Source organism: Glycine soja, chromosome 14 (assembly GCF_004193775.1).
Source record: "Glycine soja cultivar W05 chromosome 14, ASM419377v2, whole genome shotgun sequence".
NCBI classification, from domain to species: Eukaryota; Viridiplantae; Streptophyta; class Magnoliopsida; order Fabales; family Fabaceae; genus Glycine; species Glycine soja.
Genome location: NC_041015.1, coordinates 16,012,566 through 16,024,738, shown reverse-complemented (window position 1 = coordinate 16,024,738; position 12,173 = coordinate 16,012,566). Strand labels below are relative to the sequence as shown.

The window sequence follows — 12,173 nt, the reverse complement described above, 5'->3', positions numbered from 1 at the left end:
TTTAAGATGTGTATATGGACAAAAAGATAAATTACTTTCTTCACCCTCCTTGAATAATTGAAAAGTCACATAAAAACTAACATTACAAAGACAAAGTTTAAGACTCACCAAAAAAAAATCAGAAAAACAACACAAAATGTAGATACAACAAGTGTTGTTTTAAGAAGAATGAAACATCCATAATTATTTGAGATTCTATCCGGTAGCAACTCTTCGAGACTTCTCGCCAATGGGTTCATCAACAAAGCATATTTAGTAAATGGGTTAATGACCTGAAAGTAGAGCAAGGAACACAATTAAAAAAAATGTTCACTTCAACGTAACTAATGAAATTGTGATAAAAAAACAAAAACAAAATTTCATACTTACCGTTGTCCACAATGTAACCTTGGAAGCTAATGCACCTCGTGGCATATTTAATGTTATTTGAGACAAAGTCCCATCACCAAACATGGGAAATCCCATGATTGCACCACCTCCATACATTGTAGCAGACAATACAAAACTGTATGTGAATAAATGAGTTACGAAATCAGAGATTCAGAAATAAGAAATTAGATATGTCTTGCAAGTTAAGAAAAATAAAGAAGAAGGTACAATACCATATTATGAGTGCTTTAATAAATTGTCTTTTGTCAGCCATAGATTGGTATATATTTGGAAAAACTGCATGACCTGCAAAGCAAAACCCATGGATACCAATAGCTAATGGGATGCCACTCCATTTGACCAATTGACCAGTGTGATGGAATCCAACACGATTTATTGTCCCAACAGTGTTGCAAAAACTCCTCCAGCTGCATATCATAACAAAAATTTCATTAAGGACATGCTATGTTGTAAAACTAAAAACAAAAGGAATCTCTTTTACACTTTGAAGTACCTGACAGAATAGAGATTATACGAAGATCCTTCAGCCAAACAGTGAGGATAATAATAAGTGCAGCCAAAATTCCAAACAAGTGCACAAAGTCTAACTTGAAACTACCCAAATCTAACGAGGTGCCAGGAAATAGCACAGTGAGGTTATCTCCTTCCAAGGTGATTAATTCCACACAACATGACTACACTCATAAAAAGATTTCTTATAATTATAGTGCAGACTAACAAAATTCAAGTGTTATTAAAGGAAATATAAGAAATGATTACAGAACTTACATATAATTCAGTGTATAGTATGATCTGCAATAATTCCATAAGTATACATGGATTAGTATAACCACTAAATTTTGCTTCAATGAGAAACATTATATCTCAACATTCTTTCTCACTACTATGACATGAGTTTGGATGATAAAACAAATAAAGATAAACTGTGAATCATCTTTAGAAGCATTTTGATAGGGCCATAAGTTAAAAATGAAGAGATCAAAGAAAAAAAGGACTAAAATCATGGTACAGAAATCAAAACAATCATCTAGCAAGAGTAAAATAAATTGACTTTGATGAGGTCCAAAGTAAATCCAATTCTAGATCTAGAAGGTAGAAATTTAAGCTTGGCAATTAATAGCCAGCAGATTGAAGTAAATCCTAATAAACACTTTTCTAAAAAGCATTGCACAACAATTTTCAATTAATTTAAATAAAGATATAGATATACTCACTGAAACAATAATACGATCATATTTTCCGAATGCAACTTCTCCTATAGTTGGGTAGCTAGTGATTCCTTCCCTGCTTTCAAAGCAGTATCTATCTCATAAGGGTGGCTGTATAACAGCAAATGATTGCATAAAGAATCATCAACACCATGCTCATCCACCCAGCTTCTTTCAATGCATAAGGTGTAGACAGAATGCCAACTCCAGTCATCACATTAGTTGCTGCAAAATTAAAACATTATCATCTCATAAATTAACCTTGGGTAGTAATAGAAATTGAGGAAGTGTGGTTAGGCATTTTTAGATAGAATATTACTTTCATAACAAGGGTAAAAAAAATCATAATCTTCTTAAAAGTCCTTTCAATATGCTTTTGATTATAAGTTATTTTCAACACCAATATACATCGAATTTGTAATGTTTATGGAGAATGAATTCATATCATATAAAGTGTTCAAGGATACAACAATAAATAACATACCATTGAAAACTGTTTGAAGGAAACTGCATTGACCAGTGGGCAATTCACCATGTAAATGTTCTTGCACTGAACCTTGCTCGCCCGATGTTGATTGGGTAATCCTCGACTCCATGTTGATTGGGTAATCCTCGACTACATGGATTAATATAACCACTAAATTTTGCTTCAATGAGAAACATTATATCTCAACATTCTTTCTCACTACTATGACATGAGTTTGGATAATAAAACAAATAAAGATAAACTGCAAATCATCTTTTGAAGTATTCTGAGATGGCCATAAGTTAAAAATGAAGAGATCAAAGAAAAAAGGACTAAAATCAGATAAAATCATGGTACAGAAATCAAATATGACAATGTTCACACCAAACTTTTCTCAAGTATAGCAATCTAATATACTTTGAAAGTAATAGATGATCATAGTTGTTCTGTTATCTGTTTTTGTAATGTGTTTCCATTTTATAAACAAAAAAATATAATTAAATAAACTTATATTCTCTGAATAATTTTTAATGATATTATTTTAAAACAAAAAAATATATTTTTTCTTTATTATTTTTAATTTTTATCAAATTTTGTTTAGTGATCAATACTTTAATTAAAAATAAACAAGGCAATAATTAAAGACGGAAAAAATAAAAGGAATTTCAAATAAATTAGTTAGAATATAAATAAAATTAAATTAAAAGCTAATTGAAGTAACTTCTAAAAATAAACTAAATGTTATTAAAATAATTTTAAATACTAAAGAAATTTATTTTAATCAAACTAACATATAAAAAAATCAAATCTTATTATAAACTACTAAAATGACTTCTCGAACATATAAATATTTGATAACTTTTTAAGAAAAATCAAATAGTACCAAAACTAATAAGTACTTGTTGGTACCACCCGCGCCTTGCTTTATGTTTAATTGGGTTGAGAGGTGATGGTGGGGTGGAAAGGTATTTATAGAGAGGTTTTCATTATTGGGAGATAGGTGATTAGTGTTGTCATTTTTTTAGTAGGAAGTAGCAGAGTGTGGGGTCTACTTTTCTCCGTTTCTCTTTTTTTTTTTTTTTTTAGGTTTTCCCGTAGAGGATAGAATTATCATCGCGCACTCATGGGTGAACTGGCCGAATTTCCTCTTCTGTTCGAATTTATATGATGAAAAAGTTGCAAAAGGACATGTAACTGTGTGACCTCGAATTAGGCTTTAGATATTTACTTTCGTTTAAGCGCATATCGGATTTCCGACTTGGGAACCTTGTGATTTGCCCTTCTGTTCGATTATATGATGGAAAAGTTGTAAAAGGACATGTAACTGTGTGACCTCATTCTAATTATAAATAACGTACATGCATGATTCACGATATTGGGTTATTGTAGCTAGTCTGATAAAGTTTATACATGATCTTTAGATAAACATAAAGCAAAATGCCTCGAATTAGGCTTTAGATATTTTACTTTCGTTTAAGCGCATATCGGATTTCCGACTTGGGAACCTTGTGATTTGCCCCTTGGCAATTAAGAATTTAACGTGGAATAATGATATATATATATATGTTATACAATTAATGTTAAATGTTAAGCTTTTGTATTTTTATCACTTAACAACTTTTTCTAATAAATTAATCTTTTGAACTATTTTAATATTTAATTTCACATAATTTAAACATTTCTTGGTATTTTATCTAATAATGAATAACTATAACGTTGATGTAAAAAGTATCACAAACTTTACAAATAATTAATCTTTATTGAAAAATTTAGTATTATTTTCTTTTTTAATTACGTTATTTTCATCTATAAATCTCAAATTTAAAACCTTATTTAAAAAGACTGAATCCAATACTACTCGAATTAACAACTTTTTAGTAGTGGATACATAATTTGAGCTTGAGTTGTTTGTTTATAAAAAACATGGATATAAGATTGGGTATTTTACTATCCAACCTATCTCATGCTCGTATTTAATATTTTAATGTTTAAATAAAAATTAATACTACAATTTTCAAATTTTATTTAAATATTAAATTTTTATGTTAAAAATTAAAAATTCTAATTTCTTAATGTTGCAATACTATTGCAAAGTTTATTTTTTATAAGTTTGTTAGTTGAGAAACATTGCTAGTCATTAGTAGAAATACTTTTGTTCAAAGTGGAAAAAATAAAATGAGTGGCACTAGTTGAGACTGACTAGTTATGCTAGAGAAAAAAGCAGAAGAACTTGTATTCAATTTTTTGGGAAAAACTGCTAGAGATAATGATAGGTACCAATTTCTTGGGGAAAACCTGCTAGAGATAATGATACGTATTACTATTTCATGGGAGTGACTGTATTCTGGAATTAGATGTTTACAAAGAATGAACCTACTAACTATTATTTGTTATGTAAGGACCAGGTGCATGTAATGATATAAATGGTAAGAAACCAGAAATCTTTTGACAAGAATATGTGCTGCAGGCCAAACCTCGGGCAGTTCCTGGCCCAAACCCTCTTCCGGGATTGGATGTTTAATAAAAAGAGTGAACTCTTCTTTTGTCCCATCAAACTACTAACTATTATTTGTTACATAAGGACCACATGTACGAATATAAATGGTAAGAAATCAGAAATCTTTTGACAAGAATATGTGCTGCAGGCCAAACCTCAGGCAGTTCCTGTCCCAAAACCTCTTCTGGAATTGGATGTTTAATAAAAAGAGTGAACTCTTTTTTTTCCCATCGAAACTACTATTATTTGTTACATAAGGACCACATGTACTGATATAAATGGTAAGAAACCAGAAATCTTTTGACAAGAATAGATGGCCATCGTGCAATGATTAACAGATTAAGAATCCTATGTATATGAGGAAACCAGAACTCTTTACTTTGCATACCATGTTCCTTTTATGAAGTATACTGTGATGAATGCAGCATCTTTTAATTTTAGTAGCTAGCTCCATCAGCATTAAAGAGATTGCGTCTCATACTTACAATAACCTCTGCCCCTTTATCACATCTTGACAAAGTAAAGAGGTACACCTCAATTTCCACTCCTGCAATTTTATATATTAACGAAAGCTACTGGAAGCTGCTCGATCATCTCTTTTTCTCAATAATTTTAACTTTCTAAACATCTCCGGCCATGGCTGTTTCCACCTTTCAGGCGGCGCCACCGAAACCCTCATTGGGTTGCAGTCTTCTTAGCCGTCGTATGAAACGCATTCCCTTGTCCTTGTCAAATACCATCTCTTCTTACAAACCCGTCCTACGCATTCGCGCCATCGACGTGGCCCAGCCCTTCGACTACGAGTCCAGAATGGCCCAACAGTTCCACGACGCCCAGAAGCTGTAGATCGCCATCGTGGGCTTCGGCAACCTCGGGCAGTTCCTGGCCCAAACCCTCGTCCGCCAGGGCCACACCGTCCTGGCCCACTCCCGCTCCGACCACTCCCTCACGGCCCAACAACTCGGCGTCACCTTCTTCCCCAACCCCCACGACCTCTGCGAGGAACACCCCGAAGTGATTCTCTTATGCTCCTCCATCATCTGCACCCAGCGTGTGCTCCTCACTCTCCCCCTCCAGCGCTTAAAACGCAGCACACCCTTCGTCGACCTGCTTCCCGTCAAAGAGTTCCCCAAAAACCTCCTTCTCCACGCGCTCCCCTCCGATTTCGACGTTCTCTGCACCCACCCCATGTTCGGCCCACAGAGCGTCCCCTGCTCTTGGACCGGCCTCCCCTTCGTCTACGAGAAGGTCCGAATCAGCTCCGACGAGCACCGAATCGCACGCTGCGACAATTTCCTCCTCGGCATTTTCTCGAGGGAGGGGTGCAGGTTGGTGAAGATGAGCTGCGCCGACCACGATAAGTTCGCGGCCACGATAAGTTCCGGTGATGTTGTTAAACTCTACAACAATGACTCGTAACCTTTTGTGTTAATTGGAGTTGACTCCACCAAAAGCATCTCCAAAACCCTACCAACGGTGTGAGTTATGAACTGCGACCTGGCCACGAACTTATCATGGTCGGCGCAGCTCATCTTCACCAACCTGCACCCCTCCCTCGAGAAAATGCCGAGGAAATTGTCGCAGCGTGCGATTCGGTGCTCGTCGGAGCTGATTCGGACCTTCTCGTAGATGAAGGGGAGGCCGGTCCAAGAGGAGGGAGCCCCAAAAACCTCCTTCTCCACGTGCTCCCCTCCGATTTCGATGGTGCGAATGCGTAGGACGGGTCTGTAAGAAGATATGGTATTTGACAAGGACAAGGGAACGCGTTTCATACACGTTTCATACGCGTCAGTGGGCCGCCTGAAAGGTGGAAACAGCCATCGCCGGAGATGTTTTGATCGAGCAGTTGTCTTCCAGTAGCTTTCGTTAATATATAAAGCCTAATTCGAGGCATTTTGCTTTATGTTTATCTAAAGATCATGTATAAACTTTATCAGACTACAATAACCCAATATTGTGAATCATGCATGTACGTTATTTATAATTAGAATGAGGTCACACAGTTACATGTCCTTTTACAACTTTTCCATCATATAAATTCGAACAGAAGGGCAAATCACAAGGTTCCCAAGTCGGAAATCCGATATCCGCTTAAACGAAAGTAAATATCTAAAGCCTAATTCGAGGTCACACAGTTACATGTCCTTTTACAACTTTTTCATCATATAAATTCGAACAGAAGAGGAAATTTGGCCAGTTCACCCATGAGTGCGCGATGATAATCATATCCTCTACGGGAAAACCTAAAAAGAAAAAAGAAAAAAAAAAAGAGAAACTGAGAAAAGTAGACCCCACACTCTGCTACTTCCTACTAAAAAAATGACGACACTAATCACCTATCTCCCAATAATGAAAACCTCTCTATAAATACCTTTCCACCCCACCATCACCTCTTAACCCAATTAAACATAAAGCAAGGCGCGGGTGGTACCAACAATTACTTATTAGTTTTGGTTTTGGTAGTGTATGTATTTGATTTTTCTTAAATAGTTATCAAATATTTATATGTTTGAGAAGTCATTTTAGTAGTTTATAATTAGGTTTATTTTTTTTATATGTTAGTTTGATTAAAATAAATTTCTTTGGTATTTAAAATTGTTTTAATAACTTTTAGTTTATTTTTAGAAGTTACTTCAATTAGCTTTTAATTTAATTTTATTTATATTCTAACTAATTTATTTGAAATTTCTTTTATTTTTTCCGTCATTGATTATTGCCTTGTTTATTTTTAATTAAAGTATTGGTCACTAAACAAAATTTGATAAAAATAAAAAATAATAAAGAAAAAATATATTTTTTTGTTTTAAAATAATATCATTAAAAATTATTCAGAGAATATAAGTTTATTTAATTATATTTTTTTTGTTTATAAAAAGGAAACACATTACAAAAACAGATAACAGAACAACTATGATCATCTATTACTTTCAAAGTATATTAGATTGCTATACTTGAGAAAAGGTTGGTTGTGAACATTGTCATACATGTGACAAGTCACAATTATGAATTATGTAAATGTACGTATCAAAACTTTGCTAACTTCTTTTTTTATTATTATTTTTCATTAAGATTTTTTCTAATTTCTTTCATTTCATCGAGCATTTGGCATTCAGGAATTATAATTACTTGAATTTTTTTTACATGTTTGACCAAATAAATAAACAATAATGTAACTATTTATATTCACATTGATAATAAAGCAAAACCAAACTCTAATAACAAACCTACATGAATGAATACGACTGGCCTGGGATCCATTCAGATAACTGGTGAGACAGAGAAATCAATGTTGCAAGATCAATCTTAAATAAATATAATACAGTGGACAAGAAAATGGTCAAAGGTTTCCTGTAGGTAGCGTTTGCCTGCCCCGTGCATCTCGGATAGGGATAGGATGATTGAAGTTGTTCTTATCATTAATCCATCGACTATCTTATTCACATGGATGTACCCCACATGACATCCTCGTTGATCTGTATTTTTAAGTCGGGAGTCAATATATGTAATTTTTCAGTTTAGGGCTATCATGTTTATTCGCTAGCTATATATGAAGGTATATATGACTTATGCTACAAAGGGAGATGAAAACACTAACAACCCTTTATTTTAATTGATTCTTGGCCTGTGTTGGATTTTCTTTGGACCTCATCAAAGTCAATTTATTTTACTCTTGCTAGATGATTGTTTTGATTTCTGTACCATGATTTTATCTGATTTTAGTCCTTTTTTCTTTTATCTCTTCATTTTTAACTTATGGCCCTATCAGAATACTTCTAAAGATGATTCACAGTTTATCTTTATTTGTTTTATAATCCAAACTCATGTCATAGTAGTGAGAAAGAATGTTGAGATATAATGTTTCTCACTAATGCAAAATTTAGTGGTTATACTAATCCATGTATACTTATGGAATTATTGCAGATAATACTGTACACCGAATTATATGTAAGTTCTGTAATCATTTCTTATATTTCCTTTAATAACACCTGAATTTTGTTAGTCTGCACTATAATTATAAGAAATCTTTTTATGAGTGTAGTCATGTTGTGTGGAATTCATCACCTTGGAAGGAGATAACCTCACTCGGCTATTTCCTAGCACCTCGTTAGATTTGGGTAGTTTCAAGTTAGACTCTGTGCACTTCTTTGGGATTTTGGCTGCATTTATTATTATCCTCACTGTTTGGCTGAAGGATTCTCGTATAGTCTCTATGCTGTCAGGTACTTCAAAGTGTAAAAGAGATTCCTTTTGTTTTCAGTCTTACAACATACATGTCCTTAATGAAATTTTTGTTATGATATGCAGCTGGAGGAGTTTTTGCAACACTGTTGATTGTTATCTGTGTGTTTTGTGTTGGGACAATAAACTGTGTTGGATTCCATCACACTGGTCAATTGGAATGACATTCCATTAGCTATTGGTATCCATGGATTTTTCAAATATATACCAATCTATGGCTCACAAAAGACAATTTAATAAAGCACTAATGATATGGTATCGTACCTTCTTCTTTATTTTTTTAACTTGCAAGACATATCTAATTTCTTATTTATGAATCTCTGATCTCGTAACGCATCTATTCATATATTTTGTATCGTCTGTTACAATGTATGGAGTTGTTGCAATCATGGGATTTCTCATGTTTGGTGATGGGACCTTGTCTCAAATAACATTACTAAATATGCCACGAGATGCATTAGCTTCCAAGGTTGCATTGTGGACAACGGTAAGTATGAAATTTTATTTGATTTTTTTATCACAATTTCATTCGTTAAGTTGAAGTCAACATTTTTTTTAATTGTGTTCCTTGCTCTTCTTTCAGGTAATTAACCCATCTACTAGATATCATTCTTGTCACAAACTAGTTTTTTTTTTTTTATGAATGTCATAAAAATGGAGATGACTTGATCAAATTCAGGAATAATTCTAGTTTGTTTTTCCTTAATTATACATAAATATGCTTTGTTGATGAACCCATTGGGGAATGTTTCATTCTTCTTAGAACAACACTTGTTGTATATACAGTTTGGTGAGTCTTAAACTCTGTCTCTGTAACATTAGTTTTTCATGTGACTACTCAATTATTCAAGGATAGTGAAGAAAGTAATTTCTCTTTTTGTCCATATACACATCTTAAAGAGTTGCCTTTTTGAAGTGCTTATTACTCTTAAATTTATGTCAGTTGTACTATTTCTACTTCTAGCCTAAGTTCAAGTGTTGATTACTTGTTATATCTTTATTTATTCTGTTTAAAAAATTCTATATTCAATATAAAAAATGGGAACTCATATGAACCTAAACGACTCATTAATTTTATTATAATTTCAGGGTTTGTGATGGCTTTAATTGGCTCTCTCTTCTGTATACTTGTGGTAAGCAAACACCTAAGTATGCTTACAATTACTCTCACATACACAGAGGAACACACATATTTCCTTCCCAACATCTTTGATGTCTAGATTACAAACGGTTCATTTTCATGAAGAAAAAATAGGAAATCATGATTTTGTCGTGATTTTTTTAATGGAAAGACCTAATTCATGGTTGTAACTTAAGGTTATGCACTTGTCTTAGACCAAGAATCAAGATACTTCGGTTCATATATAAAGCATTGAGTTTACTGCATTGTTAAGATGTGTTTTCTCAACACAAGACACTAGTGTATGTTAAGCATTGAGTTTATTGCATTTTTAAGATATCAAAATAGCTCGGTTCATGTATATATTTTGCTTTATATAATTGCCACCTATCTTTATTATATTTTGTTGGCATCAACTTTACATGCATGAATTTATTTCGTCTATAGTCCACTGACACTGATTTTCTTTATTGTTGTTGTTGCAATTTCTTGTAAGAAATTCCAATTATATTGCAATCTAATTTGAGAAATGCAAATTTTTTAGCCAGTGATGCTGCTGATCGTTTTCAGTGTATAATGCAATACTATATTAAAAATGAGTTTGGAATGGTGCTAACATTTCCTGTAGAATAATAATGCAATATTATCCCAACTTGTTAATTTAATTTAAGTATTCCTTATTCCTTATATATATATCCTTACTCTAGTTTTCTTGTCTATGGTACCATCAGGTTGCGTTGAGCGTCCTAATTGTTGCATTCGGAATCATTTGTGGAATTCTAGGAACATATTCATCCGTGCTGAATATCGTGAAGAGTTATTCAGAGTCATTTGTGGAATTCTAGGAACATATTCATCCGTGCTGAATATCGTGAAGAGTTATTGAGACCCTATCTAGTCTTATGCATTGGATGGTTACGATTGTTATTAGAGAAAAAATAAAATAAAATATTTCACGCACTAAGAAAATCTAAATATATTTTGTAACCAAATGACTATAGCTTAATAAGGAAGTTATTTCCATCGTTTTTGCAAAATAATTATAGCAAGTACGTAAATAGTGAAGGTTATAATTCTAGAGAGAGAAAATCCCAAATTAATTCAATTAACAATTATCAAAGTAAGCACGCAATTAATAAAAGCAATATAAGAGAGTAGGGTATTGGAATAGAGTGTACCAGAAATTTTGTAATATATACGGATTTAGTACGTCTAGCAGCTCCAAGGAACTGGCGTTTGAGATATCAAAGTTTACAATGCAGTAGGCTTTTTTTGCGCTCAAGAAATTTTAATTTAACAACTCAACCCAAGTCAATTTTCACTATTCACACTCTAAAAATTAGACACCCTACAAACCCTAATAAGAGATCTCTCTCACTGGCCAAACACGCTTGATAACAATAAAGAAAACCAGAAGCTTTGCATCACTCTAGAATAGTGAGATTGCAAGGTTGAAACACTATAACACTTTTTTAAAGTCTCACTTATCTTGTTTATTTTTTTTTACTTATGAAAGATTACCTTTTATTATGATTAGTCAAGGTAAATCATAAGATTAATTAATTAAGAGGTAGGAAATAGATTTAAGAAAAGCCAATATTAAAAAAGATTGCCTTTCAAAAAAAGATTAATTAATTTTATTTATAAAAAAGATTATTATCTATTAAATCATCCAAATTAAATCAAATTCACATTCTTAATTAATAATCAGCTATTTAAATAGGTACTCTTTTATTTACATATTGCACCCGAGGGTAATTGATTATTTTGGACAATAATCACTTATCTTACAAAATAATCAATTATCATTATCTCAAATTGTTGTTTGAGATAGATTACTTACTTTTAATTCTTTTTTTTTTTAATACTTAATCACTTCAAATTCAATTTCTTAGAAACAAAATTCTCATTCCAATTTTAGTCCTAATTCAACATTTTTAATTCTAATTCAACTAATTAATTTAAATTTCAACACTTGAACCTTAATCCAACAATTTTAGTCCCAATTAAATTTTAATCATAATTCAATAATTTTGATCCTAGCAAGCCACACAAATAAGATATAAGTTCCTTATAAAATTGACCTAAATATTTCCAATTTAATAAATTTACTATTGCAGTTAAAAATTAACTTTCTAAAAATGATGTGCATGCTAAAAACATTCTAAAAACTTTAGCGTAACATTTTAAAAACTTAATCAATCATTAAAACGATGAAGCTAACAACTATTATTTATTATTATACAAAGAAAA

General features: G+C 32.5%; 1 pseudogene; it reads right to left on the bottom strand.

Moving 5' to 3' along the window:
- LOC114383864 lies at positions 1-1,197 on the bottom strand (annotated as a pseudogene).
- Positions 1,198-12,173: the final 10,976 nt, after the last annotated feature.